Below are 12,110 nucleotides of genomic sequence, written 5' to 3'. Positions count from 1 at the left end.
GGTCAAGGGCATGTACCTGGGTTGCAGGCACATCCCCAGTGGGAGATGTGCAGGAGGCAGCTGATCGATGTTTCTCTCTCATCGATGTTTCTAACTCTCTATCTCTCTCCCTTCCTCTCTGTGAAAAATCAATAAAATATATTTTTAAAAAAAATCTAATTGTTGATAAATGTATATTTTATTTATTGCCATTTTATTGTTCATATTTCTTATCTTTTTCTTCTTCTTAAAGAAGACCCTTTACCATTTTATATAATACTGGTTTAGTGGTGATGACGCCTTTAGCTCCAACTCAGAGCAACTAGTAACCATGCTTTGAGCTGGAAATGAATGGATTTAATGTGCATATTTGGGTTCCAATCCCCACTCTGCCATTTTCAAGCTGTGTGACCTCCTGCAAGTCACTTCACCTCTCTGTGCCTTGGTTTCCTCATCCGTAAAACTGAAGAAATAACCGTCTCCATCACATAAGATTTTGTGAAGGATTTCAAAAATAACAGGTAACGTTTACTGAATACTTACTGTGTGTTTTGCTTCTCATGACAATTCTGAGAAATAGGACCAATTACCACCCCCATTTTTCAGGTAAAGAAACCAGGACGAAATGGCTTGCCTGAACTTATGCAACGAACAAGTGGATTTGAACCCAGGCAGTCTGGAGTGTGAGTCTACACCTTGCTGCCCCTTCAGGTAATAACGTCAAGTCCTCAGAAGAGCATCAGCACATAGTAAGTACTCAACAACTGTTAGGTGTTATTACCTTCTCCTGCTTACAAGTTTGTTGTTTTGTTCTGTTTCTGCTTACAAGTTTTGGTTGGCAATTCAAACATCTTCGAGTAATAGAAAAGTTTAAAAACAACTAAGTCAGTATCTGCAGGTTCAGAACATCAAAAATATAGGGCCCTTGGGAGAAATTTATAATTTAACCATTTTTAGTTTAAAATATGAATTAAAAACTAAAAAGTTTTGAGGGGTATAACACAGATAAAGTAATGAGTAACTTCACCATAAGGGACAAGCCCTCACCGAGCCCTTAGAGGCTTGATATAGAGGAGGCAACAGGGTAGACTTCGGGCAGAGGTCACATTTCAGGTGGTTTTAAAGGATGTAGAGCAGTGGTTCTCAACCTGTGGGTCCAGACCCCTTTGGGGGTCGAACGACCTTTCACACGGGTCGCCTAAATACATCCTGCATATTAGATATTTACATTATGATTCATAACAGTAGCAACATTACAGTTATGAAGTAGCAACAAAAATAATCTTATGGTTGGGGGTCACCACAACTTGAGGGACTGTATTAAAGGGTCGAGGCATTAGGAAGGTTGAGAACCACTGATGTAGAGGAATTTTCCAAGCAGAAGAAAGGGAAAGGGAATATCAGGTAGCGAGAATAGTATGAGCAAAGGTCTGGAAACACAAAATGGGACAAAAAGAAGTCTGCTGTAGGGTATTTGGTGGCTATTGTCATGAGATGAGGTCTTTGGGGTTGAGACTGTGAAAGGGGCTTGGAATGTCAGGCTGAGGTGTCTGAAATTTATTTATAAGGTAATGGGGACCATTGGAGAGCTGGGAAGAGACATGGCACATTAATTTCCAAGAGATTTGTGCCTGAGACATTAATAATAATAATAATAATAATAATAATAATAGCATTTATTGAGCACTTACATGAATAATTTTACTTAAATTTCACTACAATTCTATTAGGTAAGTTCATCCCTTATTCCCATTTTTTTAAAGTATATTTTATTGACTTTTACAGAGAGGAAGGGAAAGGGATAGAGAGTTAGAAACATCGATCAGCTGCCTCCTGCACACTCCCTACTGGGTATGTGCCCGCAACCAAGGTACATGACCTTGACCGGAATCGAACCTGGGACCCTTGAGTCCACAGGCCAACGCTCTATCCTGGCAGTATATGCCATGGGAAAATGCTATTCCCATTTTATGGATGAGGAAGTTGAGGCTCAAAGAGCCCAAGTCACTTGCCCTGGGTGACAGAGCCAGAGCTAAAGAAAGAAAGGCAGGCATTTAACCGTGCTCTTGGCCTCGATAGCTATTTGATGGTGGATTATAGGCATCAGACCTGGAACCTGAGAGGCTTCCAGGAAGCGTGGGGGGAATCCAGGAGCCAGAGGTTCCTGGCAGAGGGTAGCTGCGAGGCTGGAAGCTAAGGCCGTCCAGGAAGCCACTCCCCAGGCCGCCACCACCCCGCGGCCACTAGGGGGCGCCCGAGCCCCGCGCGAGCCGGCTGCCGCCCGCAGGGCCCGCAGCCGGGGATTCTGGCCAAGCTTGAGCCCGAGAAGTTCGTGCGCCCCGTGCTGAACCCGAGCAGAGGCGGAGGCCGCTGGACTAACTAGGTTGTCCGTCCTCTGTGGAGCCATTAAGGCCTTTAATTACCGGGATTGGAAGTGAATAATTATCTGTGGGGCCTCAAGCCACTGAGTCACTTCCCCGCAGAAACCAGATTCCCCGGGCGGAAGAGGGGGTGGCTGGCAGCTGGGGGGGGGGGGGGGGTGAGAGGGGGGCCTGTGGGGTGGGTGTGGTGAGCGCGGCCCCTGGGCCAAGGGCATAATTCTGGAGCCTGGGTGTCAATCTCTGCCGGGCCGCTTACCAGCCCTGTGACTTGGCAGGTCATGTCACCTCTCTGTGCCTCAGTTTCCTCTCCTGTCAAATGAAGAGAAATAACATCCTATCCTTCATACGGTTGTTGGGAAGATTAAACAGTGGATCCGTGTAAAGCCCTCAAAATAGTGCCTGGCACAGAATGCTCTAATAATGATTATTCTGTTATTACCATCATTATTATTGTTATTTGGGCATAATAGGTAGTTAAGAGCTGGAGTTCTGCAATCAGATAGGCCTTGGGTCCAGACCAGCTGCTTCACTTACTTAACCAGTTGCATGACTCTGGACACATCACTTCACTGTTCTTGTGTCTCAGATTCCTCATCTGAAAAATGAGGAAATCCATAGCAAAGCCCTCCCAGTGCGGGGGGGGGGGGGGGGCGGCGGGAAGGGAAGGGAAGGGAAGGTATAATATTGCCTGAGATGGTCTCAACTTTGTGCACACTTCAGAAAATAGAGTCCAGATTATAAAAACTCTTCATCCTTTTCCGTGGCAAGGACTTGAAGCAGTTTTACTTTGTTTTAAAATATATTTTTATTGATTTCAGAGAGGAAAGGAAAGGGAGAGGGAGAGATAGGAACATCAGTGATGAGAGAGAATCATTGGTCGGCTGCCTCCTGCACACCCCACACTGGGGGACGGAGCCTACAACCTGGGCATGTGCTCTGACCGGAAATCCAACTGTGACCTCCTGGTTCATAAGTTGATGCTGAACCACTGAGCCACGCCGGCCGGACCAGGCAATTTTAGAGTCAGAGGCACTGGAAGGACAGAAAGGGGAACCAAAGCTTCGGGAAGGAAGCAGGGGGCATAGATGGCCTCAGGCACTGAGCTCAGCAGATTCCACCCGTAGCCCAGGAATCTGCCTGGAGAGCTCTGACTGCCCGGCGGGCGGGCGGAAGGAGGAAGGACCTGTTACAGAATTCTTTCTGATGCCCTTTCCTGAACCTCCCAGCTCAGCTGGACTCTGATGGATGGGAAAGGGTTGGTTGGGCACCCCCAGAGTCGTCTGGAACTTTGTATTAGTTATGTGCAATGCAACAAATTACTCCCTAACTTAGTAGCTAAAAAAATCCAAAGTCTCGCCCTGGCCGGGTAGCTCAGTTGGTTAGAGCGTCGTCCCAATACGCCAAGGTTGCGGGAACCCCTGTCAGGGCACATACAAGAGGCAACCAATGAATGCATAAATAGGTGGGACAACAAATCGATGTTTCTCTCACTCTCCTTTCCTCTCTATCTAAAAATCAATTTAAAGTTTTTAAATACAAAATCGCATCTAAATCAGTTATGAGACTGAAGGTACAACCGTTCATTCTGAGGTCAATTCCTCTCCTCCCGTGAAATCAAACATGTTGTGTGCTTCCAGATACCATGGTGGGCCGTTATAGGATAGACATTCCAAAAGGGAGACATAGGAAGGAAGAAGGGAGGGGCAGGTCCTGCGAAGTCCAGATGCTTCAGGCTCTTTGGCTAAGATCAGTGGTTCTCAACCTTCTGGCCCTTTAAATACAGTTCCTCATGTTGTGACCCAACCATAAAATTATTTTTGTTGCTACTTCATAACTGTCATGTTGCTACTGTTATGAATCGTCATGTAAATATCTGATATGCAGGATGGTCTTAGGCGACCCCTGTGAAAGGGTTGAGAACCGCTGGGCTAGATGCTCTGCCCTGCAGGCCTGCTGGGACTGCGGCCCCACCTTCTGGACCCACCAGGCTGGGGGAATCCTGCCTCTGGCCACCCCAGGATGGCATTTCTGCCCCCCCCCCAAGGCCCTGTGCCCACCCATGGCTTTATTAGGGGAAGCCCTGGCAGCAGGGCTCCAGGGCTGGACTTGTAAGCAGGTGGCTTGGCCAGCGTGGAGGCGCAGGGGCAGCCCCGCCCCCAGGACTCTGCTGGAGAGTGCTCTGATGAGGGTGCGCAGAGACGGCCCCACCCTTGAGGTGGCCCTCTGCCTGGGCTGTGTTGCTGGCAGCTCTTCAGAAATCTAGGTGGAGACAGCCACACCCCCCACAGCTTTTCTGGGCAGAGCCCAGACCTGAGCAGAAGGGCAGGGGCAGCTTCTCCTTTAAAATCCTCCTGCCACAAAGGCCCTTAAATTTAAACTCTAGGCTTGTGATGGGAGGGAGCCCTGATGACCTGCAGCATGCCTCTGGGTCATTCTCCCATCGCCTTGGACGTCTTTTTCTGCAGCCCTCCTCTTTCCTTCCTGGGCCCTCACCAGAATTGCCAGTGGTCAGTTCCTGGCAATATAGGCTTTTCCCAGCATGTGCCCCGAAACTCTTCCAGCCCCTCCCCAGTTCCCGGTTCCAAAGCTGCCTCCACCGTTTTGGGTATTTGTTACAGCAGCACCCCCACTTCTCGATACCAATTTCTCTGACTTAGTCTGTTCGTACTGCGATAATGAAATACCAGAAACCGGGTGGCTTAGAAACAACAGACATTTATTTCTCACAGTTCCGGAGCCTGGAAGTCCGAAAGCGAGAGGTCAGCAGATTCGGGTCTGAGGAGAGCCAGCTCTCTGGTCACAGATGGGGCCTTTCAGCGGCAGTCTCACATGGCCATTTAAGTTTTAGTTCATCAACATCAAACCAAGTTATGGGAGTCAATCCCTCAGTGACAGTAGCCACGTTTGCAGTGGTTACAGCCTCTGACCGTATCAGGCAGCCCAGATAAAACATTTCCACCATCACAGAAAGTTCCATCTGTCAGCACCAGTGTGGAGGAATGCCTGGCATCGAGCGAGCCTCCAAAACTGTTACTCGTAGGATTAACCATATATCTGTTAACTAGTATAATTATAGTGTTATATCTGTGACTGTTCATCCTGTGCTAGTTTATTGTTATTCTCATATTTATTATTAATCCTATAACTATCAATTGCTGTATCGTTAGTCCTAGAACTGTTAGCTATGATTATATTATTACATTTCTTATTAATCTTATTACTAACCTATTGTTATGTTTATTATTATTAATCCTGTAACCATTAGTTCCTATTACTATTAACCCCTGACCTATTAACTGTTATCCTATTTATTATTGCTACTAATATCCTACTGTTATTTTATATTTGCTATTAAACCTGTCATAGTTAAGTTACTATTATTATTAATTAGACCTGCTAACTATTGTTACATTATATTTATTGTCAACCCATTCATTATTAATCCTGTACATCTTAACCTCCATTTTGTCAATGTTAGTTATTAATATTACTATTAACGGTATTAATAAGTACTTATTAATATTGCCAACGACCATTGTTTTGTTATTGTTATTAATCCTGAGAGTCTCTGGCCCCTGGGAGCTGGCAGGCAGCAGGTGTGCTCACCCATTGGAAGGCAGGGCTGTGGGACCTGCTCCCTTCAGACCGCCTTGCTTGTTTGGGGAATTCAAATAAACCTCTTTCTCTTTTGGGCCCTAGCAACCTGTGGGGTGGGAGGAGCCACCGTCAGCCAGCCTCGGGAGGAGAAGAAATCGCTGCTCTGAGCTAGATGCTTTCAAATCTAGGGCAAGGTAAGGCGATGGAAGGGCTATTCGTTGTAAACCACTTGCCTTTCTAAGGAAAATCACAAAATGAGAAGTCTCTATTGCTGAGAGCGTTGAAACAAGAAGCTGGTTCTGAAGGGGACGCTGGTGAAAAGTTAAGCGAGAAAGAAAACCACGTAGGGCCTCAGAGAAATCTGGCGCGAGAGAAGGCTTGCACGGTGATTAAAAAGGGGAAGAACCACAAGTCTCCATTTAAGTCAGCAGAACTGCCGTCTGGGCAGTGAGAGGGAAAGTGCTTGTGGCTGGCAGATTTCAGCAACCATTTGACAACTGCTGTGTACCTGGCAGCTCTGTGGGCATCACCTGGCAGCTGTTGGACTGCAGGCAAGTAACTGCTCTCTCTGGCCCTCGGTCTCCCCAAGTGTGATAAAGAGATAATAATACAGGGTGAATAATTTAGGCTTCCCTCATACCTGTCCCCCCACCCCCTTGTCCCACATCCTCACATGGGTGTGAAAATCACCGGGTTCCCTCCTAATGGGTTGCCAACTGTGGACTATGAAGCTCAAGTCCTAAGTTAAACAGATCCTTTGGCTCAAATCACGCCATGGCTCCCTATTGCCCTCAAGAGAAATCCCAAACTTGTCACCAGTGTCTTCCAGTCTCTAGGTAATGAACCCGCCTTTCCAGGTTCATCTTTCCCCATCTATCAGTCTAGGTATCACCACTGCCTTCTTGACTTTCCTCCAACACACCAAGCTTATTTCCACCTCAGGACCTTTGCACTTGCTGTTCCTTTGGTCTGGAATGTCCTTCCCTCGGACCTCATCTTGCCTGGATCCTACGTGCTTTGGGGTGGGGCAGAGATGTGCTCTCAGCTCCAATGTTAGCTCCTCAGAGAGGTCCTTCCTGAACCTCCAGTCTAAGACAGCGTCTTTCCACTCTCCATCCTGTAATTGTATTGTCATCTTCATAATACATGACCCCATTTATTTATCTATGCTCTTCATCCCCCCACCAGCATGTTAGCTCCATGAGCCCAGAGGTATCTGTTTTGTTTACTGCTGTGTCCCCAGCACCTAGAATAGTGCCTGCCCGTCGGTAGATATTTAATGCACACGTGTGGAAAGCACATGGTTGTGGCCAGTTCCTTCAAAGTTATAAGAGTTTTTTCAGCCCACCCACCCCCTCCCCCCATCTGGGTGGGGTCTGGAAATCCCCTCTTTCCGGGGAACCCCTTGCTGTAGCAGCAGGAGTAGACCTGACTGTTTAGAAACACTAACGTAGTAGTGTTTTCCCTGGGGCAAAACTCCGTGCTAACTGCTGTAATGCATTAAACTCATTTAATCCTCCCAGGAACCCACTGGAGTGGGTACTCTCGTATAGTTTCCATTTCAGAGATGAGGAAATTGAGGTATGGAGAAGTCTAGTCATCTGCCCAAGACTGAGAAGAGGGGGAGGCAGTGGGACGGAGCACTGAGCTGTCTGGGAAGGGGTGGTGTGGCCCCGGCTGGCTGGGGGCGTGAGCGACTTGTTTCCGGTCGCGAGGGAGGGAAGGATAGGCATTCTTCTCCCTCCTCCCAAGGGTTGGAGGAAGGCTGGCTGAGCCTAGGCTCCACCTCAGACTAGGGGGGACCCCACCGTCAATCTCGCCCCACGTAAGGCCCGTACAGAAAATGAAAGTAGTCCGGGGGCGAGCAGAGAGGGAGGCCCGGAGGGCAGGGGAGCCAGCGGTCGGGGAGAGCTTCCTGGAAAAAGATGCACTCCCGGAGTGGGGCGAGGGGGGTCGGATGGAGGCGCGGGCTGAGGCAAGAGCAGAGCTGGGGGCGTGGGGGCCGGGTGGGGTTGGGATCCTTCCCCAGGCGATGATGAAAGCTGCGGTAGCTATTGCACCGGCTGGACCCGCGCGTGCTGATAAGGCCCGGTCTGGGGGAGTCGGCTGGGGCGTGCCCCCTCCAGGCTGAGCGGCTCGGCCCCGCCCTAGGCCCCGCCTCTCCCCCACTCTGCCCCGCCCCCTCCGGCGGAGGCACTCGGTGGTAGGCCGGCGCTAGGTGGGCGGGGCCGGTCTTGTCCTGCCCCTCGGGTCGTTCATTCCCTTCTTTAGGCTGCGCGAGGCGAACTCGGGTGGGCGAGAGAGGGGCGTGGCTTAGAAAGGCCCCGCCTCTCTCCCGGCCCGCGTTCGAGACTCTCGGACCTGGTCAGCCTCGGGAAGCAGGAATGGTGGGCGGGGCCATGATCAGCCCCGCCCCCTCTGGCGGAGTCTGGCTCGCGGTCGAACAGGGGCGGGCCCCGCGGTGGCCCCGCCCCGGACCGGCCCGCCCCTGTCGTGGCCGCCCTCCCCCGCCGGGCTCCGCTAGCACAGCCGGTTCCTCTTTACATAACGGCGCGGGGCGGAATGGGCTCGGGCCACCGCCTCCGCCCGGCCGCCCGCCTGGACTATCGCGGCCCGCGGTGGCAGCGGTGGCGGCAGCAGCAAAGTTTCCCCGGCGGCGGCCCGGGGGCGCATCCTCCCGCAACTGTCAAGCACTGGCGGCGGAAATGATGAGACGCTGGCCATTTTCCGAGCCCGGGTTTCCTGCCTGAGCCCCGCTCGAGCGAGCCGCGAGCCAGGAGCCGGCGCGCGGGAGGGAACGTGCCCGGGGCGGGGGCCCGCCCGCCCCCTCGGGATTTCGAGGGGTCGGGGGCGCGCGACGCCATGGGCCGGCCGGGCCCGGACCCCCTCTCTCTCAGGTAAGCCCGCCCCTCCAGCTCTCGCCTTGGGGAAGGGAGGGCTTTCGTGGGGGAAGAGGAGGCCCGTGTCCAGTCCGTCCAGTGTCTGCGCACTCACAGCAGCCTGAAATACTGTCCTGCCGCTAACTCGCTTCGAGGTGCCCGGGGTGACCCTTCTCCAGCTCCTGTGCCACCCTCCGGGCGACACCCCCACCCACCCACACACGTGTTGGGGATGTAATGGGGATAGCCGAGGCGGTGAGGGAGGTGCCGAGAGAGGGTATGGCTAACACCCCCAATCCACCTCTGAAGGCAGCCCAGCCCGTCGAGGGCAGCCTTCCCGCTCCACGTGTGCCTGGTGGGGAAGGGTCGGGGGTCACCGTTTGCGACCTTGAAAGTGAAAGTAGTCCAACTGAGGCCGTGAGAATGGAAGAGCCCTCCAGCCGCAGCCAGCCTCTCCTCTCTCCCAGGCCAGGCCATGTGGCTACCAGGGTAGCACCCCGATTTTGGAAGCCCCACTTCCCCACTCCTTGCATTGTGGGGGTGAGCGGGGTCAGGTACCCCCATGCCACTGAATTTAGAGGTTCACAGGGTTAGAAAGTCCCAGACCCAGGTCTGTTTGGTCTAGGACCCTCACACCCGGGACCTGGGGCTCCCGAGGCTCCTGGGGAATCCTCCCACCAAAGAAATAGAAGGGGGTGTGGGGCTGCATTGGGCTGATTGCTCAGCAGAGCTGGGAGGGTATCTCAGAGGCCTTTAATGCCCCGTGAAGAAATCCCCTTCCTCCCTTTGGCCACCGGGGCTTTTGGGATGATGGGGACTGCATTTGAGGAACTGTATTTGCCTGTCCGGCTTCTTTATTTCTTTAGTTTCCTCATTCTCCTGTTTCTCTTCCCCATTCCCGGGGCCACTGTGATGTAGGTGAGGAGGTCACTGCCTGCAGCTGGGGGCCTCCAGGGAGGGACATGGCCAGGCCGGCCCTGGTGGGAGGAAGTGAAATTGGGGTGCGGGCAAGGGCTTCAGAGTAGAGGGCCTGGTAATGCAGTGTCTGCAGGGCCAAGGTCCAGCTTTGGGGGCAGGAGGGGCTGAGATTTGATCCGCACCCCCCTTGCTTGGGAAGTGAGCATCCCCTGACACCTACCAGCTGCCAGGCTCAGCTGGACCACCAGCCCATGCTGCATTCCCACTTAGAGTCCAGCCACAGGGCCCTGCCGGGGCAGTGGGCGCAGGAGTCTCCAGGGTTGTGGGTGCGAGTTGTGTCTGGATTTACCATCACTGACCTGGCTGCCAGAGCGGAAACAGCTCTGTAGGCTCCTGGGACCCGGCCCTAATGAGGGGAGAGCAGGCAGAGGCCGCCTGGGCAGCCTGGGGGTCAGCGGATGAGAGGCCAGAGCCTGTTGGGGAAATTGGAAGGGTTTTTAATACACGTTTTCTGAGCCTTTTCCCACAACCCCCCTCTGGGCGGGAAAATCCTTCTGAGCCAAAGGGTGAACATTCCTAGAACTTGTCGGAGTCCCTGCGGGCTCCAGAGGCCGAGGCGAGGCTGGGAAGGGGCTGGACTGAGGTATCAACTGCTGGGGTCCGAGGACCTTCAGGGGCTCAGCAGTGGCCAAGGAGCATCCTGGAGGCTTAGATTCAATTCTCTCTCTGCCTCTTTCCAACTGAGGGTGGGGGCAGGTGACACTCGTGAGCCTCAGCTTCCCATTATGTTAAATGGGGTAATAACAGGTTTGTGGTAGAGACTTAATGAGCTAGTGTATGAGAAGCACCTGCTGCCTGGCAGAGAAAGGGTTCAATTATAGGTGGAGGTGGTGATTTTATCAGGGCCATCATTAGTGTTACTGGCTATGGAAGCTCCGAGGTTCCCTGAGTCTCGGGGAGAATTCTGAAGACCCAGGCAGGAGGAGCCAGATGGTGCTTCCTGACTAGGAGACCTCGCTTAACCACCCCAGCCTCAGTTTTCTCACCTGTCAAATGGGAACATACCTATTTCTTAGGGTCTTTGGAGCCATAAATGAGTGAATTCACCAGGTGTTTACGATGGTGTGATCAGGAGGAGGAGGAGTAACAGTGTGAGATTGTCCTTATACTGTTTGCCATGGGTGTTAGCTCTGCGTGTTTTCCTACCAGGTCCTCCCGATCCCCTCTCTTCTGAACCCTGGGCATGAGCCTTCCCTGATAGGACTTTCTAATACAAATCAGATTCTGGAGAGCCACTCCAGATATGGCAGTCGCCTGGGCCCAGCAGGTGCTGGGCAGGTAGCCCTGCAGTAGTTCAGTCTGTGGGGCCCTTTGGATGTCTGGGTCCAGCTGTGCCACCCCGGAACACCCTCCACCTCCTGCATGGAACTTCTCCTTGAGCAGAGGGGTGTGGGGCTGGAGGCACTCCTGCTGCGAGTCCTAAACCCCCGCCCACTTTGAGTGGCAGACACAGGGCATATAAAGCACTTAGTGCTGGGCTTGGCACTCAATAGATATTATTGTTATTGTTATTATTAACTGAGAGGCCTTTCCTGTTAAGTTCCCACCTCTCCCTGGTAGCAGCATGGGCTTTGGAGCTGAATATGGGCTCTGCTAGCTTGTAGCTGTGAGGCCTTGGGCAAGTTACCTAACTTCTCTGGGCTTCACTTGCCCATTGGGAGCCAAGAATCCCTGCCTCTCCAAGGTATATGAGCCTGTATGTGAGCTCATGTTCCAAGTGCATGAGCCTGGCACAGAGTGTTGGGTATAATTTCTATGGCTGTGTGACCTTGGGCATGTCCCTTAACCTCTCTGAGCCACAGGTTTCCTCATCTAGGACATGGGAGTACAAATGACTACACAATAAGAGACATGCATGTGCCTGGCATACAGTCAGTGCTCAATAAGTGGGAGCTACCGCTATTAATGCCCAAGAGGGGGTTGGCACTTAATTGCCAGGTTTCCAGGGAAAAGAATCCCTAGGGGGCCCTGGTTGTTCAGCATTTGGGACTGGGTGGGGCAGGAAGCTGCGTCCATCTGGCAGACAGGAGAAGCCCGCCTCGCAGAGTCCAAAGGTGTCATGCAAGTTGCTCGTTCCCAGCCAGACCCTGTTCCCAGCTGCCCGTCCTCCCCGAGGAAACTGAGGCGGGCAGGCTGCCCAGGGGAAGTGACTCAGCTGGGGTCACTAGCTGAGTCAGGCCTAATTGGACCCAGGAGCCCTGTGCCCCAGCTCCCTGGCTTCTGGGGGCCTGGGGTCCACTGGGGACTAGGCAGGTCCAAAGGCCACAGCCGGATACTGCTTGTTTAGGCCCTGAAG

The 12,110-nt window shown here is 52.5% G+C and overlaps 1 protein-coding gene across 3 annotated transcripts in view; it reads left to right on the top strand.

Annotated features, from left to right (window-relative positions):
* The window catches only part of SH2B3 (SH2B adaptor protein 3), a 52,778-nt gene that overhangs the window by 5,606 nt on the left and 35,062 nt on the right, over positions 1 to 12,110 (top strand). Inside the window, exons 2-3 of one of the 3 annotated variants that reach the window (XM_059676350.1) lie at positions 586 to 728; positions 6,060 to 6,151. The gene's annotated coding sequence lies outside the window, so the exon portion shown is untranslated. Of the gene's footprint in view, positions 1 to 585; positions 729 to 6,059; positions 6,152 to 8,448; positions 8,855 to 12,110 lie in introns of those variants that run through there. The other 2 variants (XM_059676351.1, XM_059676349.1) reach the window with 2 other exon arrangements.

This window comes from Myotis daubentonii, chromosome 19, assembly GCF_963259705.1.
Source record: "Myotis daubentonii chromosome 19, mMyoDau2.1, whole genome shotgun sequence".
NCBI lineage: Eukaryota > Metazoa > Chordata > Mammalia > Chiroptera > Vespertilionidae > Myotis > Myotis daubentonii.
Note: the sequence above shows the minus strand (reverse complement) of the source record. Positions and strands in the feature narration are given on the sequence as shown.